The 13,056-nt window shown below is 39.6% G+C and overlaps 1 long non-coding RNA gene across 1 annotated transcript; it reads left to right on the top strand.

Moving 5' to 3' along the window:
• Window positions 1-207: 207 nt before the first annotated feature.
• On the top strand, window positions 208-10,896 carry LOC119860382. Its single transcript, XR_005294518.2, has 3 exons — window positions 208-353; window positions 6,376-6,495; window positions 9,330-10,896. It is a non-coding gene; the product is annotated as an uncharacterized LOC119860382 (long non-coding RNA).
• Window positions 10,897-13,056: the final 2,160 nt, after the last annotated feature.

The raw sequence follows: 13,056 nt of genomic DNA, 5'->3' as shown, positions 1-13,056 counted from the left end.
AGGAGGAGTCTGTGGGATAAAGAGCTGTGTAGCAGGGTGGTCACCCACTTCTGCCTGCCTGGAGGGGCTTAAAACAGCCCAGGAGAGGGCTGTGGCTGGGTGGCAAGTAGCTTCCAGGCTGATTGGGGAAGTAGGCACAGCTGGGGCCACACTGCAAACAGACCACAGCTGGCCCTTATAAAAGGGCTGTGAGCCAGATACTTAGAGAGTCTTCTCTAGCTATAGAGAGAGATGAGCCTGGCTGCTGGGGAGTATATCAGGGTACCTGAGGTGAAGCAGGGCTGGGGAAGGCCAGGGGAGCTGGGAGGCTCCAGGCTGGAAAAGTGCAGGCCTGGCAGATGGCCTAAGACAAGGTACTGGGGTTGCAACTGGGCAGCCTAAGGGTAGGGGAAGGCAGCAGGTCCAAACCTCCCTTGCCTGTGATGAGTGGCTTGTACACTGCAGTCCACTCCAGTGAGTGGGGGCTAGGTGGTGACTGACAGTAGCCATATACTGAGGTGGGTTGGGGGTTCCCTGGGGAGGGGAACATGGATACTGTGGGGGTTCTGCCAGGTGGCAGGACCCAAGGGAAAGAGGCACCAGGGTCTAAGATGGACACGGGTAGCCAGTGACAGGCAAGACACCGGCTGACAGAGGGTGCTCTGGAGGCTGGTGAGCTAATTCCCTGGATGATGAGTAGGAGGCGCTGCTGGATGAGTCCCACGTTGCTATAAGCTGAATTTTTTTCCCCCCCTCTTCTACATGAGCAGAGGAGAGTCCTACCCATATAGCATAATCTCATGCAAAGCAGATGTTTTGGCCTTGGATATCTAATCTGAAACTACATGCATGGGGGGGGGTCCATTCTACTACAGCCTATAAATAAAAGGATAATAGTAATTATGTAATTCTGTTCTCCAAGGGGCTGAGGAACTCCTGGAGCTGCTGAGCATCAGAAACCTGGGCTTTCATGCCTTTAAGAGCATCTAGAGAAAGTATCTTGCAAAATCATGCCCTAAAGCACAGAGGTTAATTTTTTACAAGGTTACCCACTGATATCAGACCAATTGTAAAAACAATTAGTAACTGCAGTGCATCTGTGTAAAATTATGGGTCTGATTGTTAAATCAAGTCACAGAAGATGCACAATTTCCAACTAAAACAGTAAACATTTAACATAATTATTGCAATGAACATTCATAAATGATAGCGTAGCTAAACTAATTGCTGACCAGAGATTTACCCCATCATAAATATAGGGATTATGGTTAGTTATTTCATGGACTCTCCTAAACCATGCATTTAAGGACCCAGTCACCTTTGCACAAAAATATCACTCTCACGGGTGATAGAAACACTATTTAGTTTTTAAAACCATTTACAACAAAGTTAGCCTGTGAGCTGACTTGGCAGCCCTCGTAGGTTATGTCTACATTGCATTTAGCAGTGAGCCTCCCTGCCTGGATAGACAGACACTTGCTAGTGGGGCTCGAGCTAGAGACTAAAAATAGCTTTATGGACATTGTGGCTCTGGCAAAGACTTGGGCTAGCTACCGACCTCCCTGACTCCCTAGGCTTGAACTCAGTTCACTAGCCCCAGTCTCCACTGGTGCTGCAACATCTACGCAGCTATTTATAGCAGTGGTTTTCAAACTTTTTTTTTCTGGAGACCCAGTTGAAGAAAATTGTTGATGCCTGTGACCCAACAGAGCTGGGGATGAGGTGTTTGAAGTGTGGGAGGGGCTAGGGCAGGGGTTTGGGGTACAGGAGGGGGTCTAGGCTGTGGGTACAGGCTTTGGGGTGGGGCTAGGGATGTGGGGTTTGGGTTACAGGAAGGGACTCTGGGCTTGGAGGGGGGCTCGGGCTGGGGCAGGGGTTTGGGCCACAGGGTTGGGGCATGGGGTTACCTCAGCTGGCTCCCAGTCAGCTGTGCAGCGGGGGTGCTAAGCAGGCTTCTTGCCTGGCCTGGCACTGTGGACTGAGCTGCACCCCGGAAGCGGCCAGCAGCAGGTCCGGCTCCTAAGCGGAGGTACACAAGTGGCTCTGTGTGGCTCTCTCCCACAGGCACTGCCTCCCCCAGCTCTCATTCATGATTCCTGGCCAATGGGAGTATGGAGCTGGTGCTCGGGACAGGGGGCAGCACACGGAACCCCATGGCCCCCTCGACGGGGGCAGTACAAGGAGCTGGACCTGGTGCTGGCTGCTTCCGAGGCTCAACGCAGTGTTAGAACAGGCAGGGACTAGCATGCCTTACCCGGGCAGCACCAGTAACGGGACTTTTAACCAGAGCCACCACGACCCAGTGCCCTACTTTCCGCAACCCAGTACTGAGTCATGAATCGCAATTTGAAAACCACTTAATTTTAGTGTGCTAGCTCAAGCCATAATAGCCCAAGTCTGTCTACCCAGGCTGGAGGCTCGTTCCTAGCTGTAGCATAGACATACCCTGGGTGGTTGCATGTGTTATCTACATCTGAGATCTACTCAGACAGAAGGGAAGGCTTCAATCAAGTTTAAGAGAAATCCCCAAGTTTCAAGAGAAACCCCCTTAAATTCACTTAAGAGAAAGTGAAACACAGACTATCAGAAATTTTTTCTACTTTCATTGTTGTTGGCCCATGTACTGACTTTACAAAAGAGTCACACGCTTTGTAGCTTCTTTAGGCCAAGCTCATTGCACACATCTAAGGTTCCTTGCATCCTTCCACCCCCAATGTGCCACCAGCAAGCTCCCAATGTGGCACCTTCCCACCCCCTCTATTTTATAGGCTTTCTGTAGCCTCCCACACCATCCCTCAGGCCAGGCACTCTGTGTGTCCCCACGTTTCCATCTCTTCCACATGGGTGCCCCCCCCATATTCCTTTTCCCACCATTTCCCCCTTTCATACTATGCTAGGGGATTTGTGTGTCCCCAGTTTTCCCCATCCCCTATGCCAGAAACCCCAATACCCCTATGGCAGGGCTCTGTGTGCCCCTCCACATTTTTTTCCATTCAGAGTGTCAACATTTTAAAGTCTACTAAAACCAAAATCGATTGGGCCTAGAACATTCCCTGAAATTGTGGAACTGGTCAGGAGAAAAGTTCAAAAGTTTCTGTATTTATAGACAGAGAAATAACATCAAATTGAGTATGGGGCATTGCAAACCCAGCCAACTGTTTTATTTATTGGGACTGTATTTTAATTGTTTGTAAAGTGCCTGAGTACCTTGGGCATGATTTGGGCCATGAATAAAGGCTGGCTGGCTATTTCAGACTCCTGATTACTGGATCTATCACACACAGTAACCAACCTGGATGTTTATAAGAAAAGAAGAAGATTAGGAATCGAAACAAGTGATCAGAGATATAAAGGGAAGAGTCACATGCTGCTTCACACCACTCCAGCAGTACTAGACAGCCAAAAACAATAAAGTATGTGGAGAGTACTGTGGACCTAGCCCATAAATATTTTATAATTCTCCAACCTCATCCAAAGCCCACTGAAAGGTCCAATTTACTTCAATGGGCTGCAGATCAGGATCAAAAGGCCTAACAGTGAGTGGTATTGAGTATCTTGTCTTCATTGAGTTAAGGACACTCAGCTATTATCAGAATTGGACCCTCAGTGATCTTATTATCTTTTACTTATCCATTGTAAAAATAAAATGACAATTAAAGTAGAGATTTCTCTCTGTCAAACTAATTTTTTTCCCTACAACTATAGCTTTTTGAATTTCTTAGCTATTACACAGCATTGGGATGAGTTTCCTAGTGGGACACAGCACTTCAAGCCGTGGAAGGTGCCTAGATAATAGATTTTAAAGTATTATATTTGTATGCAACAAAGAGCTATTTTGTGTTTTCTGAGAGATTAGCATAGTTCCCTGAGAGCCCTGCACAGTTGGGCAACTAGTGAGGCCCTGGTTTTATGGATGAAGAGATTCAAAACAATCTCAATTTTTATAAATGCTCTAAAACCTTCCTGAAATATAGATTTTCTGTAAAAATCTATATATGGCAAATACAGAATACATGGTGCATTATAACAGTTTTATTGGGACTGATTTGAAAGACATGAATTATGGTTTCATCTGAGTAATACAGTCATCCCAAACTCATGCCACCAAATTTTTATACCACCCCACATCATGTATTCTCTCCTTATGTATTGTTATATTCAAGGCATATTAACATTAGCAAATGTTATCACATTGATGTCTGAGGAAACATTGTCTTTCTTTGGTAATTGGAAATGTTTACAAAAGAGCAATGCTATTTGTACATAGCTGAACTTCTCATGCTATTGATCTATAGGAAATGATTTCTCCAAAGAAGTGGCTAGTGCTGGAGTGTAGGAAAACACTTAAAAAGAAGTGACGGCAGACACAAAGTGCCTCGTAAAAAGATACATGGTGTTTGTTAGCAACACCATGAACTGCATAGTGTACAACAGATGGAACGAAATACCCAAGGTCTATATACAGCAGTAAAGCAATTTAATTTAACAAGTTAAAATACATCAAGACATTTATGCAGTTCTACTCCCTCGCTTTACAAGAAGCCACAGTGCTTTACTTCGTGTTATCTCAGCAGTCCTACAGCTGTAAAACAAAGTAATAGAATCAAAGTGTGCCAGACATTTAATATTTGCACAAATCCACAATATACAACTTTTCAGCTCATATTCTCCTGGGATTTAAAAACATCCTTGCTTCCTGTCTTGAAAAAAGCTAAACAGTGTTTGCAGCCCCAAGTCTCCTGAGATTTTAAAGTCCTTCTAGCTTCCCATCTGAATCTTTTAAGAAATCTTTCAGAGGCCTAAAAGGCAATTTTGCTTGTCTTTTGGGATGTCATGTATTTTATCTACCTACCTGTCTGAATGTGTAAGCTTTTGGGGACAGGGACCCTATTTTTGTTCTGTGTTTGTCCAGCACCTAGCACAACAAGGTCCGTCATTGGAGCTCCTAGGTGTTAGGGCAACACAAATTATATGCATGTGTGTTGGGGGGGGGGTGTATATTTGAATGGGACAAACAGAATTTACATTCGGTGGGAATTTCTGACAGTCTGAAATTAATTTTCATTCCAAATTGGAAAGAAATGCAGAAATTTAGAAATTTCCCACAAAATGAAAATTAAAAATAAATAGATTCAGATACATCAGAATCTTCTATTTCAAGCTCGAATAATTTTGATTAAATATCATCAAGATATATTGCTCCACAATAAGGTAAAACTGTTTCATTCAGATCATGTTGAAACACCACAATATTAACTATAATATAATATAATATAATATAATATCAAATATATTATACTATTAATACAATATAAAAGTAAAAACAAAATTAAATGTAACCAGAAAGTTCACATAAAACATCATCAAAACAAAATGAGTGAAAGTTATTCATTTTTCCTGTCAAAAGTTTGTTAAAGTTGTGAAACATTCTTGTGAAACATTTAGATTTGAGAAAATTACATTTTCTTATGGAAAACTACATTTCTTTCTTCATTTATAAAAAGGTGCTTGCATCTTAGCTGGAAAAAAAAGCTTTTTGGGTTTCTCAACATGTACTTAATCCTGTATTTCTTGACTTAGGTATATCTCTAGAGTTCTGAGAATTTATTATACATGAAAACTTATCAGCTAAAAGATTAGCCATTTACAAAATAATTTATTCTTATTTCATTCATGTAACTCCAAGTGAAATCAGTGAGACTGCATGTTTTTAACGTAGAAAAGAATGTCCCTTAATATGTTGTGGTAAGCATGAAATACTCTGAGGGTAAAAATCTATCCCTGGTCAGGAGGGCCAGTACTAGGCCAACATACCATCTAAGTCCCACTAAGCCCTCAAAATAGTGGTGCATAGATTTTTCTGTTGGCTCTGCATAGGGCAAATTTCATTCAAAATGATACCTAGCAAATGGACCAAAAGCAATGGACACTATTTCAGCTTCACCCTGGAAGGGGCTATTTAAAGCAGCTTGGATTTGTCACTCAGTAAAAACTAGAGCTTTCCTTAGGTTTACATTTTGTAGCAATATAGATAATAGTAGTGTTTCCATTATGATATTTCCATTACCTCACATATTGCAAAGCAATCTCAAATATTGGTTCAAAGCTTTGCTCTTCCCCAGATCAAAAAGTGTATTCCAGCAACTCTTCAAATTCAGAAATAGTTATTTTTAAGAGGAAATCTTCCCAACATTAAAAATAGTGTCATATTTCCTTATCATTGGAACTTTCCTGCTTTATAGCACAATATGTTTTTCATTCTGTGCACTTTAACAGCTTGTCTGTATTATACTTTGGTCTTCTGTATATTTAGCTGTATAGTTCCAACATGTGATTTTTAACAATCTGCACTGGCTGACAAAAATTTAGCTTTAATTCTACCATTCTCTATTACAGTGGTTCCCAAGCAGTGTGGGCCGAGGGACATACTGGCCGCCCCCAGCAGCTCCCACTGGCCTGGAACAGCGAACCGCAGCCAGTGGGAGCCGCAATTGGCTGAACCTGCGGACGCGGAAGGTAAACAAATCAGCCCGGCCCGCCAGGGGCTTTCCCTGGACAAGCAGCAGAACAAGTTTGGGAACCACTGCTCTATTACATTCAGATTTTAAGCTGCATTTTACAAATTTTGATAATGTACATTGCAAAGGCACCTAAGAGTACAGATGAAAAATGTAGCTTTTTCTCTTGGTTGTAACTTTTTCAGTTTCTTGCATGTTGCACAGTACATCTCAAACACAAAGACCTGCCGTTAACCCTAAACAGTGTCCTTTTATTTTTTGAAAAGTTACATTATAGATACTTTACTGAGTCTTTGATTCTCCACCAGTGTTTGTGATCAATTTTCTATGTACTCCAGACAAAAAAAAAGTTATTCCCCGCAATATCAAGAATCCATTTTTCTTCAACATACCAGCGATAGACCTAGGCTCTCATCACCAATGCTAACACAAAGGTTAATGCTTTTTGGGCAGAGAGAGTACTGGTCTGAACTCACTGACCAGGATGTGGGTGGTTGTTGCCCAGTGGTTAGAGCACAGGTTGGTAGTCCGGAATCAGAGCAAAGGTCAGATTGAGACAAGGCTGGGAATGAGCAGGCACAGGAGCTGTAACAGCCATGGGCAAATGCTTTGAGCAGCCACCGAAGTGCAGCTCCTGCTGCTGGGCTTAAGAGCCAGTCTGCTGACTCCTACCTATCAATCAGGCAGTGTAGACAATGATGCAGTCTAATACAGGCCAGCTGTGCTGATTAGGTTGCCCAGAGAATGGCTCTGCTACAGGTCCTGCTCCCTGACCTTTAGTAAATGTTAAAATGTAAATTTTTTCCAGAATATCAACAACCAACTGGAACCAAATTCTCATTGACCTCTCTGGCAGTGTAAACGGGCTTCAAGTGGGTAACAAAGGAACCCTAATGTGGGTGTGATAGAATTTTATCCCCCATTAAGGCCCCGTTACACCGTCAGAGTTAGTGTATATAAGAAACTGGCCATTATATTTTGCCTTCACCACAGCAATGGTTTGCAATGAAAACCATGGTTTATGGTTCAACAATCAAGTATGAGATTATGAAATAAGCATTGAATTAATTCCTGTCACCATTTGACTAACAAAATGCTAGCAGGAAACCTGCTAACTAGACAATTGTAGTGTTTGATACATTGATACGTAACATTGCACCTGCTATCTACTGCTTTTCATCTTTCTTAACCATCTGTACCTGTGTAAAGTGGTGCAAAAAACTACCAGTCTAATCTGAACATAAGTAAATAACTACCCTGAAGCAGACCCACCAATGCCATTTAAAAAAACCCTAGCCAAAAAGAATTAGCTAATCTGTTATCAATAATACATTTACAAGACAATATAAATTATACTTATATTAATCTGCACTCAAATGGTTTTGCTTTTCCCTTTTTTATTTGCTTAAATTGTATATCTCAGATATTCAATGCAGCTAGTATCAGATCACAAGGGCATTATTCTTGCTGTTGCTCTTAGTGAGAGCCATTATCCAAAAGGGATCCAGAAGACAAGCTAGTGAACTGAATGGAAATATTTACCTTGTGTGGCATATTCAAAATTGAAAAAATACAGTAAACCATGAGATGTCACTTTGGAAAATTTTTTGTTTATAATACTTGTATATAATAGTATACAGTGGATAATATTTGTATTGTATGTTTCTGAAATAGTTTGTAAAGTATAATCTAGATGCTGCTGCTCTACCACAGAGATTGTTTGCATATATATTTTTACTTTTACTCATTTGAAATTACTTAAAGCAACCACATCAGGCTTTGATTCATTCTACCCTTTGAAACTAATGTATTTATGTGAAAAACATACCACAAACGGTATTTTGTTGATTTAAGGAGAAGGAAGGTATTAATTCACTGTGACAAATATTAGGAGTATGACTCTTTCTAGCAAAACTAATTGACGATTTTATTTTCCCACCACAAATCGTTTGTTCTAGCCCTGATGCTGACATCTAACACTCCCCATTGATTTTGAGTCTCACACTGAGGAGAAATTGATTATAAATCAATGAGATTATTGCCTAAGTAACAGCAGGATTGAGCTCTGTCCATAAATAGTGAAGTATTTCCACATCTTCCATTTCCATTGGTGTAAGGAGCTAATCTGGGGTGGTGACACATATGAGAGTATTTCAGAGTAGCAGCCGTGTTAGTCTGTATTCGCAAAAAGAAAAGGAGTACTTGTGGCACCTTAGAGACTAACAAATGTATCTGAGCCTAAGCTTTAGTGAGCTACAGCTCATTTCATCGGATGCATCCGATGAAGTGAGCTGTAGCTCATGAAAGCTTATGCTCAAATAAATTTTAGTCTCTAAGGTGCAAAAAATACTCCTTTTCTTCATATGAGAGTAGGGTGTCTGGCATGCTCTCTTTCTCTAGTCCCATAGAAAACCCTTCAGTCTGGAATCTAAACACCAGTGTGGCCCCAATTGGTGGCAAACCTTCTACCAACCTCATTCATATAGGTTTGAGTTCCATTGTTAATGAGGGCACAATGGCTTCCAGTTCAGGAGGGAACATGACATGGAAAAAACACATGCCACCATATGGGGAAATTATGCATGCTCTGGCTGAAAATTCTCATCATTACAACCATGTTTGGGGTTGAATATCAAAGAAGTAAAAAAGGGCCACCTCTGAATAAAAAAATCCTCTCTGCTTGATTGTATTCAAGAAATCCTTTTGCAAGCTGAGAGATCCTCTGAGACAAAACTGTCAGAACTCTCAAAGGGACACTCCACTTAATTTTAAGACTGTCACTACTAAATTGATAAAGTCTCGTTACTTTAATTTTGATCTCTTTTGTGTTAGGTCACAAGGAAGTTTGTTGAGGTTTCGACTGTGATGACATTTTTGTGACCCATGTTGTGACCCCATCTTGCCAGAAGCTTCCATATTTTCTTGCTTGAGAATAAGGTATGCAATGCATTTCCAATCAGAGGTCTACCGTTGCTGACTTCATGGTGAAAAAAAGAGGTGACATTCCAGAACTGTCTGTGCAAATTTATGCACTGCTACTGGTCAGAAAGACCACTCCACTTATGATCCATATTTCCATTTCTTTCTTTGAGTGTAAAGACTAATTTTCCACACTCTTAACTAAGAATAAAATGTTAATTGACTTTGAATTGTCAAATAAAATATTTCTCTAAGAATCTGCTTGTGGGATGCACAAAACCAATATCTTAAAATCTTGATATGAGAAACACATTGAAGTCGCATTTAAATGTATGTTATTAAATACTTTGGGCTTTGATCCTCTGATGCCTTGCACCTTTTACAGTCCTCTACACATATGCAAAGTAAATTCAAAGTCCCACCAAACCATAATGGCAGTATTTTACACCTCTTTTCAATAGGGGTAAATGACCACACAAAGTGCAAAGCAGTGAAGAATTTTCTCTAATAATCAATATGAAACCATAACTTTAATGCTCCAGCCAATCCTCTCTACTGCAATCTTCTGTGGGACTAGATTCTGTTATTGAAGTGAATAGGAGCTTTACCATTGATTTCAATAGGACCAAATTTTTACCCTTAATATCTCTGTACCTCTGTGTAGAAAGAGAATGACTCACCTCACAGGGATGTTGAAAGGCTCAATTATTTTGTGTTCATAAAGATCATTGAGATACTCTGATAAAAAGACCATAAGGATATAGGTGCAAGGATTTATGATTGGAGTAGAATATTAGAGTTTTGTGAATTCTTGTTTAAGTTTTGACACTAAATAAAACTAAAATGTGTCTAGATAATTTGCAAAGGAATTGGGTGTCGCACTAGCCAACAATTTCTTTTATGAATACTTTAGAATTGAAAAAAAAATAAACTTGACAAGTTTATAGATTTTCCAGAATTGCCATTGCAGGAGAAGATCAAAATATATACCAAATTGCAATATAACAGCTAGATACTCACACCATCTCAAGCTTCTTTCAGGTTATTCACAGGGTGAGACAGAAAGATCAACATGGTGGTTGATTTCACAGTGACTTAAAATATTTCAAACATTTCTGGTAATCAGTTCAAAGTTAATGAGCCTGGCCTGTGCTGATTGTATGCATAGCTAAGTTAGACAGGCAAATTTGAATTCTGACCTTGACCTTAACAGGGCTAGTGAGGGATATAAGGGAGTACTGTGGATTTCAGAAGAAGGCCAAACCTTGTGTTGTTCTGATAGATAGCTTATGAGCAATACTGATGATCTCTGAAGCACAAGTGGTCAAGGTTTCCTGATCAAGGGAACAGATACAATAAGGTATGGCCTGTTTGTAGTGAACTGGGGATTGATAGGGGATTGATTCAGCTGGCCTTTCAAAGAGAAACATCTAAATATCTTTCTGTATGTTTACATCATAAATAATTTTTTTTAAATAAAAGGTCATTTCTAAACTCTAAATGAGAATAGTTAAGTGTCAGTTCTTGGAGAAATGTGTCCTAGATGCTCTATGCATCATTTTTATATTTAATCTTAAATAAATCTTTAATACATTTCTTATTCTTTTTAATCATACATTTACCTTTGAAGTTTTTGCTCCCTATTCTAGCCCTAGGAGACCAAGCCAAGAAATCTGAAGACCGCCACCCCTTAGTATTCATTAAATTTATTAAAAATTTAAGGAAATAAATGAAGCTCTGGGTAAACATCTTGAAGACCTTAAACAGAATATAAAATGGCAAAAAATGGGCATTCTTCATTAACTTTGTCATGTGAAAGCATGTTTATTTTTTTACTCTTCTCACCTCTGTGTGTGTGTGTGTGGAGAGAGCAAGAGTACATACATTTCCTGGAAATGCCGTTTTATACTTAACTGTATCTAAGACTGATAGAACATTTTAGCTCAATATGGCCTCACCGATTGAGATGGCAGTCATGAGAAGTAAACAGCTCTGTACAAGGTTGCTACTGTATTCCAATTAGACCAAGGAAGGGAAAAAAAATTATGTGGGAACACTGACTGCAGCAATCTTGCACACAAAATCAGGAAGGCATTTTAAACACTGCCAGAATAAAACAGGATTAAAACCCAAAGCATGTATCCTTCTGTATCTCAGTTTAGTTACCCTAAAAAAGGACAAAGGAAGCAAGACTTCAGGAGGAAAATATAATGGCAGCTGTGCTTTATCCTGATAAACTGTTTTTCGTAGCTGACACTGATTACCTGCTTTGGAATTCTGACTTCTCTTTTTAATTGCCGGACAGAATATGGTAGAAAAATGCACACAACTGATTCTAGAGTTTCAGAAGAAGGGCAATAACTACCATCCCTCTGCTTTTTCTTAGATTTTGACAACCTGTTTATAAACATGAATTAGCTGATACTGGTTTACTGTTATGATATTGAGAAATATGTGCTGTGATTCCAAGCACAGAAATGTGGAGGTACTTTTTAATTATTAAAAATATCCATATAGCGTTCCAAATAGTTTAATGTATATTTTTAAATTAGGAAAAACAAAAAAAATGTATGTTTTAAAATGTCAGGTTTGTGCTGCAGTGTAACACACAGACAGATCTATCTGTTAGACTGACTGAGGAACTGTGTGCATAAACTTTTCAGAACTGAAGAGCTTTTTTCCAGAGGCTGCTATAACTCAGCAGCTACACACAGATTTATTCAGCCGTATCCACTGGGTCAAACAATATAAGACATTTAGAACAGTCAGAATTTTTGAGCAATAGGATCTAACAGCTTTAGACCTTGATCCTGCAATCAGATTCACCAGACCTCTTCACCTGTACAGAACACCTTTGATTGCAGTGGAGGAGAGACCTTAGATCTGACTGCAGGATTGGGGCCTCAAATTAATACATAAAAATATGTAAAATTCTGGAATGAAATTGCTAGGGGAGCAAGCTCTTCCCTGTGAGGAAAATTTGATCAAGCTTATGAACAAAGCTCTATAAATTTGTTAATTAAAGATGCATCTTTTGCACCCTTCTTGACGTTGTGGATATAAACCAGGCATATTTTCAAGTGAACCAACTTCAAAACTCTTAAAGTATTTATTTTACTATTTATCCTTTTCAAAAACAATCAAATAATTAAAATTAAAAAAAGTATGCTGAATATTGCTAAACAATTTTCACTTGTCATAATTCATGTGAAGCTAAAACAGACCTTCAAATATCATAGTAAAGAAAAACCCAATCTACACCTTGACTGTGCAAACCATCATCCATGTATTCAGCTCCCACGTACAAGCACTTATTATTACCCATCATTTGTATTACGGTAGCAGCTTGGAGGCCCAGTCAGAGACCAGGCCTCTTAGGGCACAGTATAAACACAGGACAAAAAGTTACTGAATTCACTGGTATTACTCATCCTAAGCATTAAACTCCCAAAACAGCAATTTTAAGCACAAGAAGACTCCTACTGACTTCATTGGGATTATTCATGCTTAAGTTAGACATATATTTAAGAATTTTACTGAATAAGGACCTAATGCTGCTCCTATGTATGGCTTTTAATTTAGTCATCAGTATGAATATAAACCTGAGTGCTTCATGATGGATAGCAGAAAAAGACACTCT

Source organism: Dermochelys coriacea, chromosome 8, assembly GCF_009764565.3.
Source record: "Dermochelys coriacea isolate rDerCor1 chromosome 8, rDerCor1.pri.v4, whole genome shotgun sequence".
Lineage (NCBI taxonomy): Eukaryota > Metazoa > Chordata > Testudines > Dermochelyidae > Dermochelys > Dermochelys coriacea.
This window is presented reverse-complemented; position numbering and strand designations above follow the sequence as displayed.